Source organism: Dendrobates tinctorius, unplaced genomic scaffold, assembly GCF_039654945.1.
Source record: "Dendrobates tinctorius isolate UK_male_01 unplaced genomic scaffold, ASM3965494v1 ptg000105l, whole genome shotgun sequence".
NCBI classification, from domain to species: domain Eukaryota; kingdom Metazoa; phylum Chordata; class Amphibia; order Anura; family Dendrobatidae; genus Dendrobates; species Dendrobates tinctorius.
Genome location: NW_027361773.1, coordinates 3304525 through 3317242, shown reverse-complemented (window position 1 = coordinate 3317242; position 12718 = coordinate 3304525).

Below are 12718 nucleotides of genomic sequence, written 5' to 3'. Positions count from 1 at the left end.
CCCCCAAAGTTGGTAAATAGTGGAAATCCCTCAATTATTGCTCCAACCCTAACCCCAACACACCCCTAACCCTAATCCCAACCTTAACCCTAATCCCAACCCTAATCCCTAATCCTAATTCTAACCCTAATCCTAATTCGCCCTAACCCTAATTCTAACCCTAATTCTAGCCAAAACCCTAGCCCTAACCCTAGCCCTAGCCCTACCCCTAGCCTTAACCCTAGCCCTAGCCCTAACCCTAGCCCTAACCCTAGCCCTAATGGAAAAATTAAAAAAATTTTTCTTTATTTCATTTTGTTTGCCTAACTAAGGGGGTGATAAACGGGGGGGTTATTCACTATTTTTTTATTTTGCTCACTATGATAGATTATCATAGTGATCAAAATGAATGAATGGAATCTGCCAGCCGGAGCCGGCTTATTCCCGGTGGGTGCACTGCGCATGCGCCCGCCATTTTCCCCGGATCCAAGATGGCGGCGCCCACCGGAGGACGTCGGCGGGACGCAGGACCGCCGGGATGGGACAGAGGACCACGGAGAGGTACCGGGGGGGATTGGGGACCCTCTTTCTCTCTCCTTTGATGTGCGATCACATCGGAGGAAAGAGAAATTAAATGCAATATTGCGGCTTTTTTTTGTGATCGCCGTTATAGGGTAAATAATGGCGATCGCAAAAGCGGGGTCGGTAAAAACCAACCCGATTCATGTTCTCTGGGGTCTCGGCTACCCCCTGCAGCCGAGACCCCAGAGAAAATCCAACACTGGGGGGCACTATTTACTTACTCCACAGCACCGTGAATTCACGGCGCTGTGGTTTAAGTACCCTTAATTACCGCCGTTAAAAGGCGTATCGGCGGTCGTTAAGGGGTTAAATTTTTTAAACTTTTTTTGCAATGTAACCTCCTTTCTCCTCAATGCGTATACTTAGGGTTGTATAAATGCCAACTACAACTGTAAATAAATTCCCTGAATGGTGTAGTTTTTAAAATGGGGTCACATGTGGACAGTTTCCAGTGTTTAGGCATATCATGTGTTCTGTAATTGTGATATGGCTATTTGCTTCAGCCAATTTTGCATTCCAAAAGTCAAATGGTGCGCCTTTCATTCACAGCCCTACTGTTTGCCCAAACAGTAGTTTGTTTTTTTTAAATTCGTTTATTGAACCATTAGCAGTTATATAATACACACATTTAGTACAAAATGTTAAGCGTGATACATAGTATATATATGCTCAGGTAACATGAAAACATAAAGCATAATATGCGCAACAATTGTGTGTGAATAAAGCAGATATAATATCAAGTAAATCACAGTGGTGTAGTGTTATTATATCAGTAATAAAGACCTGCCTAGCTTCTACACCTACCTACATCTACCAAAACGTAAACAGTTCAGCAGGCTACTTCTATACACTAAACGGTTTACTGTGTGACCTCCCAGCCCTGTAAAGTGAGGTGAGAGGAGTTCCATCTCTCCCAAATCTTTTTGAATTTCCCCAGGCATCCTCTATTTTGATACAGTGTACGTTCATATGGAATAATCGAGTTTACCAGAGTGATCCAGGACCCAAGAGAAGGGGGTGAATTCCCCATCCACCGTAATGCTAGTATCTTCCGTGCAATGAACAGTGTTTCCCATAGAAAAATCCCCACATAGTGACCCCAGGCCTCCTCATCCCACACTCCAAACAGACAAATCAGTGGCTCAAGGGGAACTGGGGTTGGTACCAAGGGTGTTAATAAAGACGTCACCTCGCTCCAGTATTGCGCAACAACAGGACAGCACCAGATCATATGAATAAAGTCTGCATCTATTGAATGACATCTTAGACATTCCGATGACGGGTATCGGCCCATCCTAAAGAGTCGAATAGGAGTCAAATATGATTAATTAATAATATACAATTGTATCATCCTGTTGTTGGCAGACAGAGATACCCAGATTGGTGACTCCAGGATTTCTTCCCATTCCTCATCCAGTGTATCCGGGATGAGCCTCTCCCATTTCTTTTTAACGGAGTCTAAAGCATTTTCTGTCCCCACTAACAACAAATATGTATATAGAGAGGAGATGAGACCTTGAGAGCCCTGTGATTTAAGAATCCCTATCAGAGGTAGAGACGAAATGGCATTATCTATACCCATACATCTCATGTATGATTGAAAAGCTGATCTTAGCTGTACATAGCGAAAAAACTGGGATCTCGGGACTCCACGATTAACTTGTATTTGCTCAAAGGATACCAATGTTCCATGATCATATAGATCACCTATCGTCAAGACACTATATTGAGCCCAAAACTCAGCAGATGGATGTTTAAGTAGCACCGGGAAGTAGTCATTATTCCATAGGGGCATTTCAGTTATAATATCCCCAAATCTAAACACCCCCTTGATCTGTCTCCATATCGATCGTGCCAGACGAAGCAGGGGTAACATTCTCGAGACATTTATTTTCCTCATTTCCAAAAAACCCAGTTGGCAACCAGTTCCTGCAGCATGAAGTAGATGACTCTCAGAATTCGGAAGCTGGCCTCCAGGCATCCATATACTTACGGCCTTGGCCTGTCCAGCCAAATAATATAAAAAGAACGCTGCCCCTCCTCCCTTCTTGGGCCCCTGTAGAGTGGTTAATTTAAGTTTAGGCCTGGCTTTCCCCCAAATATAGGATGTGGTTTGGGAATTTAAATTAGCAAAAAAGGATTTGGGCACCACCACCGCACTATGTTGAAGAAAGTAGCTAAGCTTGGGGAGTAATATCATTTTGATTAAATTAATACGTCCGGCTACAGACAGTGGAATTTTACCCCAGATCTCGAATTTATCCCTGACCATCTCCAGCAATGGTTGTATATTGAGTTGCAGATCAAATTTACTACCCTGAGAGATATGAACACCCAAATATTTAAAACTAGTTACAATGGGCAGTAAGGAGAGAGTCTCAAGTCGTGGCATTGGAGTGTGGGAAAGAGGCATCAAAGCAGATTTCTCCCAATTTATGTATAGGCCAGAATATTTACTGAAATTATTTATGGTAGTGATCACTCTTGCCAGGGTCTCTACCGCTTTGTCCATAAATATCACCATATCATCAGCATATAGGCCTATGGTATCTATCCGATCTGCTATTTCTATACCACCAATATTAGGGGAGGATCTTATACATATTGCCAGCGCCTCAATAGCAAGAGCAAAAAGGGCCGGGGAAAGGGGACACCCCTGACGAGTTCCCCTATGTAATGAGAATGGCTCAGATATGGAGATGTTTACGATGACCCAAGCTTTGGGCTTCATGAATATGATATTAACCCATTTTTGGAATCTTTCACCAAATCCATACCTCTGTAAGCATGCAAGGAGAAAGGGCCATTCAAGCGAGTCAAAGGCCTTGGCCGCATCCAGCGATGCCAATGCCCATTCATTATCTGGACTCGTCTGATATTTATGGAAGTACTCTTACCCGGCATAAAACCCGTGTCTGATCAGGGTGTACAAGATCTAATATGATTGAATTAATTATTTTGGCTAAAATTTTTGTAAAAATTTTATAATCCACATTTACTAGTGATATAGGCCTATAAGATCCACAATCTAAAGGGTCCTTCCCCTCCTTTTTAAGAACTATTATATTGGCCTCATAAAAGGACTCCGGCATGCAGCCCCCCTCCCAAATCCCACGAAACACTGTCAACAAAAGGGGTGCCAATATATCCTGATACTTCCTATATTGTTCCACAGGAAATCCATCCAGTCCAGGGGCCTTCCCGGAGGCCATATCCCTTATGGCATCCTCTACCTCCTCCAGAGTAAAATCAGCATCCATAAAGGCCCGCTGAGAAGGACTTAGCTTAGGAAATTCTATATCTAACAAATAATTTAAACACTCCAGGCTATCCCCATCAGTCTTAGAATTATACAATGAACCATAATAGTCAGAAAAACTTTTTAGTATCTCTTGAGTTGAGGAAACCAAAGTACCATCTGAGTCACAAATCTGTAGAATTGTGTTAGTAGCATTATGCTGTCGTACTAAGTAGGCCAGAAATTTACTCGCCTGATTCCCCATTTCAAAATAAGACTGACGGGCAAAGAATAATTTACGCTTCGTCTTGATATCAGTTTATTGAGCATATAGTCTTTGAGCGGTCAGCCATTCTACCCTATTACTGTTAGTTTGATCAGATATATAGGCTGCCTCCGAGTCTTTCAGACGTCGCTCCATCTCGCCATCCTCCTCCAATGTCACTCGCTTAATATGAGAAATTGCAGAGGATAAACAACCTTGTAAAAAAGCTTTAAGAGCATCCCAGAATACATTGATATTTCGGGGTTCGGGTGGGACGAGACGAAGCAACGTAATTGATCTATCGTTCTATCAGGGGATGTTGTTAACTTCAGCCAGAAAGGGTTCAACTTCCATGTTATCCTATTAGTCAATGGCCCAAATTTAAGCTTGAGAATAACTGGACTATGATCCGAAATCCCTCTACTTCCATGTTTAATATCATCCACCCACGCCGCCAGACTGCCAGACCGCCAGACCCAAAAATGTAGTCTATACGAGACAGAGAGCGCTTAGTGGAGGAATGACAGGTATACTCCATTGTCTCCGGATGATGCACCCTCCATAGACCTAGCCACCCGCTACCCGCCATGAATTGTGACAGTTGTGATATGCCCAGGGGGGGGAACCCCACCCTGTATTCCATCACCCAGTCTTAATTTATCCAAATGGCTATTCATGACTAAATTGAAATCTCCCATACAGATGACATGTGCATCTGGGTAATTCAAAGCAAAACACAATGCCTTCTGAATAATTGATATATTGGCCGGAGGGGCGTTATAAATACAAAGGATGACATATTTCTGAGAATTAATCATCGCGTGCACAAACACAAATCGTCCCTCGGGGTCTCTCCGGGCCTCCCTGACCTCCCACCGAACATCCTTATGAACCAATAGTGAAACTCCCCTTGAGTAGCTGGTGTGAAAAGCATGTATAAACCATTGCACCCACGGTTTCTGTACCCACCGAACCGTATCTCTGGTCAAATGCGTCTCCACCAGAGCCACAACGTGAGGATGGTAATGTCTAATTTGGGAGAACACTTTAATTTTTTTCGGACGGGTCTTTATGCCTCTTACATTCCAGGTCATACAAATCAGCTCAGAACCCATTCTCATCTATCTGGATATAATGCATGATGATGCCTGAACCACGTGCAGAGAACCCATACAGAGAGCAGAATTTGACATCGGCTGCGGCCTCTATCTAAACAATTATAAAAAATAAAACTTTTGAAAAAGAAAAGGCAAAACTGGAACCTAGTAACATAGGCGTAGAGTCTTACGCCCCCATCAAAAGATAAACAAGGGGATACCATCACTGTATACAGGTATAGCTGGCATCTGGGAACTCACCGAGAGAGCTCCAATTAGACCGTTAACTGAGAGGATCCAAGGTTACAGCCGCCACATCAGGAATCTTTCGCAGGGGATTCCTTATGGGATCGTAGCCATTCAGTTGCCTCCGCCGGATCTGTAAAAAACACGGAGGAGCCTTCATGGGCAATCAGAAGCCGGGCCGGATATATCATCGAATATATAATGTTCCTGTCCCTGAGCCGCTTCTTGACCTCGAAGAATTGTGCCCGTTGCTTCTGCAGTTCCATGGAGAAATACGGAAAAATGGAAACGACAGCATTGTTGAACTTGATAGGACTTTTCAGACGTGGGAGACGTAGAATGGTATCTCTGTCTTTGCAATTGAGCAGGCGTGCCAGGAACGGCCGAGGCGGGGCCCTCGGAGGCAGGGGTCTTGTAGGGACTCTGTGAGCTCGCTCAACAGCGAACACTGAGGAAAATTCATCCCCCAAGGAGGTCTTAAGCCACTCTACCAGAAACTGCTCAGGATGCTGACCTTCCGAGCACTCAGGCAGTCCAACAATACTGATATTATTCCGGCGCATTCTATTTTTCAGATCATCCGCCTTCTGCTTCCAAGCATTCATGGAGCCCGCCACCTTGGTTAATTTAGCCTCCGTGGGTGTAATGGTGTCCTCCACCTTGGACACCCTTGTCTCCACCACCGTAATGCGTCCTCTCATAGCCTGCATATCCTGACGGAGTCTCCCCACCTCTGTATAAACATCCTCAATTTTCTCCGTCAGGGATGTCCTGGTCAATGAGATAGCCTGCATCAACTACTCTGATGCTTGTTTAAGGGTCAATTCCTCTTGTTCCGTCTCCTCCTCACCCCCAGAATGGCGATTTTTGCGCTGAGCTTGAGAGGATGTGCTTCTATTATGTTGCGCACTTTCAGCGGGATCGGCTCTAGCAAATTCCTTCAGTTTTTCCACAGCTCCTGACACTTTAAGTCGGCTCATGATTGTCCGCAGTGCGGTTTAGCGGGACAATTAAAACGTGGAATCCAGGTATTGCCCACTACAGATGGGAATCACAGCGGGGCTGGCAACCGTGAATTGCGGATTAGGCCACCGAGGGACGCCAAAGGGATTACCAGCATAGTGGCCGGGTACCGTCCAGATTTTAATGACGCGGGGAGGGAGGAGGAACCCCGCAGAGACAGCCGCAATGGAAAAGGGCGCACAGAGCCTCCTCTGGTAATGGCGCCAACCGGCGCAGTGAGCCAATAGATGAGGAGGGATATCATGCGGGGCCCATTTTCCCAGGGCACTCACCGCACGTCCCCTCAGATTACCAGCCGATCTTCTTTGCTGCCCGGCGGCGATGCAGCAATGGGGGGTTCGCGCTGCAGCTCTCAGCAGCTGAGCTGCACTCCCAAGATGGTCGCCACCCCATGGGGAGACCAGCCGCCTGCTTCTATCTCCCCTGCGGCCCGCTCCCAGAAGCTTTCCTCCAACCTGCCACGGAGTGCCCAGGGGTCCTGGCATCCAAGACGGTCCAGGTAGCTGTGAATGCGGTGTCAGGAAGAGGTCCAGCGGTCAGGATTTTACAGGATGGTGAGGAGCTCTCTGTATAGGTGTCCTCTCCCGTTCAAGGCATAGTCACGCCCCCCCCAAACAGTAGTTTTGCAATACACATCAGGTACCGATGTGCTCAGAAGTAGAGAAGAGCAAACCCAAACTGGAAAGTTACCAAACCCAGTTCCGGAACCAAACCCAGAACACAGACATTTTAGAGTATATCCAATTTTCTGTTAAGGTTCGCCAGCTAATAAAGCTTATTGAAAGCTTTTAGACTGTGACCACTTCCAGATCCATCACAGCCATTTCAAGTATTGGCATGGCTGTGATTGGCTGGCACATCATGTGACCCAGCCAGAATAAAGGCCAGATCTAGAGATGAGAGACTTTGTCCTTTTTAGGGTCGAGTCGGGTTTCATGAAACCCGACTTTTGCAAAAGTCGGGTCAAACGCAATCAGCCGATTATCGTGAAAAGTCAAAGGCCGACTGAAAGACGAAACCCAATGCAAGTCAATGGGGAAGAAAAGTCGGCAGTGAGTGGAGGACAGGAACCACACCTACAGTGCCCATTTTAATGCCAAAACCATCAATTCTTATTACTTAAGCTTGTCAACCTTAATTTACTTTATAATAATAGTTAGGCATTGAAAACTGGGGGTTATTTGGCTAAAGATGTGGGGGGGTAGGGCTGGCTCCAGATTTTCGTGGGCACAGGGCCAAAGAGTGTCACTGGGCTCCTTTAACACATGCCACAATTCATGATACTCTGATACGGCAGAGAAATAACGGTATAGTACAATGAAAAATACTTCACTTCTTACATCACATGACTGATATCCATTTTAAATTCTCCAATAACTCCAAAAATGGACAGTATATTACTCCATACAGTATTATGGCCACCGCATAGTGCGCCATACAGAGTAATGAGGCCCATATATTTCTCCATACAGAATCATTAGTCCCATATAATGTTCCATACAGCATATGATGAGCTCCACATAATGCTACAGTATATGTTGGTCCCCATGGATGAAGCTCCACTGTCTTATGGGCCCAAATAGTGCTCCATATATAATGGGCCCCATTTCTAATGCTCCAGTGTATAATGGGCCCTGTAAATGCTGTTCCAGTGTCTGAAGTCCCCCATTTGGAAAGCTCCAGCATATGAAGGGCCTCACGGATGATGCTCTAGTGTTCGATTGGTCCAAATAATGCTCCACATATAATCTGCCCCTTTTACAATGCTCCAGTATATGATGGGCCCCATGCTCCAGTGTCTTATGGGCCCAAATAATGCTCCACATATAATGGGCCCCATTTCGAATGCTCCAGTGTATAATGGGCCCTGTAAATGCTGCTCCAGTGTCTGATGTCCACCTTTGGAATGCTCCAGTGTATGGTGGGCCCCATATATCATTCTCCAGAGTATAGTGCTCCCCAAAAATTGCTCCCAACCTTTAAAACAATTAAATAAGTCTCCTCGCTAGGGAATCCCTGTACTCTGGACTCCTCATCGTCCCCATCTTCCATCTCTCTGCCCTTGGACTGTTTAGGCAGAGGGCGTACAAACGTGATGTCATCACACTCTCTGACATGAATGTTACTGTCAGGAAACGCGGAAGACGTCACTGCGGTGGAGCAGGGAGAGGTAAGTATTTCAACTTTGCAAGTGCTGTGATCCAGAGCAAGCAGGGGGTCCCACTCGTTGGTGACGGCACTGGCACAGGGTCGCTCATAGTACGGCGGTGTGTCTGACGGCAGGTGGGCCCTCCCACCGGCAGAGACACTTTTGCGTACTATGAGGGGCCCTGTGCCAGTGCCGTCGCCCATGAGTATGCCCCCCACCTGCTCAAGGAACCTGCACTTTCATCTGCACCTTCCTTTTTGACACCGTGTAAGGTGGTATAGTATGCGGGAAGGGGAACCTGAGTTTGATCAGGGTCAGATTCTGGCTGTGTAGATTGCGAGGGGAATGTAGTGGTCTGGGTCAATGTACCAGCAGAATTATCTAGCAGTGGCTGGGCATCAGTGCACTTGTGGCACCCCCAGGAGTACGGTCGCCACAGTGGCATTACCTTCCTCCTAGGGAGTTTGATGTCATGCTTTGGAGCAACGAAGGATCTCTCTAGCAGTTAAACAAACACACAGCACAGTTCCCACTCCAGGCCAGCAGGGAGAGCTCTGAACCTGACTACTGAGGAGCTGCTCTCTGTAGTCGGGAGGAGGGAAGTTAGGGCAGTCTGTGAAGGGAAGGGGAAGTGTGTGGACGTGAGAAGGGGAGCTGGAGGATCAGCAGAGTTAAGGCTCACTCCTAGCTGGAGCGCATGGTCCGGATTTCGGTCTCCGAGTTTGTAGGGACGCTGACGGTCCTGCAGCTGAAACCGGAGGAAGTAGCAGCTGTAAATGCTCTATTCCCAACTAAGGCTCGGAGGCCCCAGCAGCGACGTGTGTGAGCCAGAAGGAAAAGGCTACGGCAGCCTGACATACGAGAAAGTTCCAAAAGAGAGTCAACAGGGGGAACTTCAGTGAACTCAGTACTGCGAGTACCTCAGATAAGCGCTGGAACGGAGGCCACACTACCTATCTGCAGAGAGAGAATTCCTAATTTGCTTCCAGGCTGACCAACTCCTCCAACTGTACTATGGGTCCTGGACGGCACTTACCAAGTATAGGTAAAGGAATTGCGCGCTCTTGTTTCTATGGAGCACGACTTGTGTCATCCCGGCATGCATGCATGGCGGTTTCTGTCGTTAGGTGCTGCCGGGTGAATAGTCATGTGACGGTGACGTCACTGGCTACTCGCCGTCGACACCGCCCTGCGTCTTGGTTGTCATGGTTACACTCATGTCGTGTGGAGCAGATGTGACGTGCTCTTGAGCACACAGCGCGCAAGATATTTATTGTCTCAGATTGTGGCCTTAGTTACCACGGCTACCTGACACAATTGATTTTGACTGATCGCGCTTTGTAATCATTCTGATTTGGGGTAGCGGTAGTTAGTTTCTAACATCATGATGGGGATGGCTGGATATTTTCTCTTTTTCTTTTTCTCTTTTCTTTTGGCACTTTATAAATAGATCTATGGTTGTCTGTGTTATTTTCTTCTCCATGGTGATGGACGCCATTTTATGGGAGGGAGATGAAATATGTTACACGATTGGTTTCTCTGATCATGTGCATAATTCTCACAATTTCACTGGTGGTCTTTTACTTTAAATACTTCCTGTTTCTTACTTCCTTTTACCCCTTGATGAAGGCCATTTAGCAGAAACGTGCGTCGGGGAGGGTACACCTTGGTGGACTTCTACTACCGAGCAGTCTAAAGGTAATATTATGCAGTGAATTTATTTGGTGCGACTATTGTATCGAGTATTCATTATATGTGGTGGCAGGTTCCACCATTTGTGAAGGTTATATTTATGTCTCTATTTTGTACACCACAACTGGTTGTCTTATATGGGATAATGGTGAACACTTAATTTTTACATTTTACATTGATAAAATCATATTTATCCCTCTGTCCATGTACCTTTGGTGTGCCCTATGCTTCTGCCCATGTGCTATCTATGGTCATTATTGTCTCTTACTCCACTTTTCTCCAATATTCCTGATATATTCTAATAAAATTATTTTGCAATTTTGTAAACTTTTGTGTGGGACTTTTTTGTCGCTGTTTTTTCTCACTTATATTTTACATCTTTCTCCTGCGCCTGTTGCATCGCTCTGCTACGTCCTGCACTGCACACCATCTACCAACTCTTTCATCTGCCCTGCGACTACGGCCCTACCTGTGCAGGGCTTCTACATCTTAGCTGCACGACAACATCTGTCCCAGAGAAGCAACACTGTAGCGCTGGTCAATCTGATCAGAAACCACAGGTGGCGTCACGTATCATTCACCTATAAATGTTATTCACCCCTTTGCATGGACGTCCAGGGCCATGGACCGGGTCACCACCACCGTGACACTTCCCTATAAGACACCGGCCGGTACTGATTAACCCCATTGCCCTGGCTGGCGACCCACACTCCATGTAAGATTCATCTTGGACTGGGGAATTCACGATTTGACTTGATAACCCATGCATGGTATGTGAGAAAGAGCTACATGGACTAATGTAAAGTGTGGCCTGCTGCATCATTCACTTTTGGTGGGGGTGAAGGACACAAGGAAAGGGGTTCTTCCTGACCAGGAGCCAGCACTTGATGACTCAGTGCTTGCATTTTTTGAAACTTCAGAAGAGGAGGGCATATTAGCTGGAGTCTGCGGCTTTAAAAGCGGTTAACCTACTCCCAGAAAAGATAGCCTTCCAGGCCTTCTGGAGTCAGACCATGACACAGGCTCAACACCTCCTGCCTTAGCTGCTATTGTGCTTTTGCCACTACCAGCAGATGCACCACCATCAGTACCAGCTGGCCCCCCCATGCCCACGTTTGCGGCCTCTTCCACCATACTTCCAAATTTTGGCGAAAATGTACCAAAAATAACATCAGATATATGGTACTGTATCAGAAGCATACAGCTGTATACAGTCAAAGGATAATTGTAAATCTCCATATATATTTCATGAGTCACACAGAGGCACTCACAGGCTCAGTATGGATTAGACAAGAATATAAAAAGTAGAGAAAGGGTACAGTATCATCAAATAGCAGGTATATATGGTATAGTTTAAACATTCTAAATCTCTGTATATGTTTCAGGAGGCAGACACAGACACTCTCAGGCTCAGTATGGATTACAACACAATATAAAAAGCCATAAAATGGTAATGGATCTGAAGCGTACAGCTGTATACAGTGTAGGGGTCATTGTCAATCTCAGTATTTTTTTCCAGAGTCAGAAACAGACTCTCACTTCGTCAGTTTGGATTAGACCAGAATATAACAAGCAGTAAATGGGTAATATATCACAAGCGTAGAGCTGTATACAGTGTTGGGGTAATTTTTAAATCTACATATAAATTGCAGGAGTACCCACAGACTGTCACACGCTCAGGATGGATCACACCACAATATAAAAAGAAGATCCGCAAGAAATGATCACACATGTGGGCCAATGTTCCAGGTGTCAATGATACACTTAGAGTGGTGGGTGGAGGAGGACTTCCTGGCAGAAAGGGTACAGTATCACCAGATACCAGGTATATATAGCATAGTTTAAAAATTAAAAATGGACTTCTATATATCAGGAGTAGTGTTGAGCCACCCCGCTAGTGTTCGAGTTCGGTTCGTCGAACAGGAGGCAAGTTCGTCGAATGTTCGTTGAACATTCGACGAACACCGTCGAACCCCATTGAAAACAATGGCAGGCAAACACAAACACATACAAACACATAGAAAACACATACAAAACACCTTAAAAGGTGTCCCAAAGCAGACAAAATGCTCAGAAGACACAAATAACTTATGAAAAAGGGCAACTACATATAGAAAAGAGGTGGGGGAGTAAAAGGAGGAGGAGGAGACACAGATATAGGCATGTCATGCCTTTATAAAGTCAAGAAAGGGTGGAATAAAAATCTAAAATACAAAAAAAATTATAAAATTCTAAAATCGAAGATAATCATATACCGTCGGACTTCCCACCATAAATTATGCCAACTGCCGATCGGGTGGCGTTATTCCCATGACCCTCCGAACAGCGTCCATGAAGGCAAAGTGTTTGGTTTTCGGGGGAAGTATGGTTGCAAAGATGAACCTCAAAGGAATGTCCAGAAGGGCACCACCACAAGGAGTGGAGCCTGCGGCTTAATTGGACTCCAC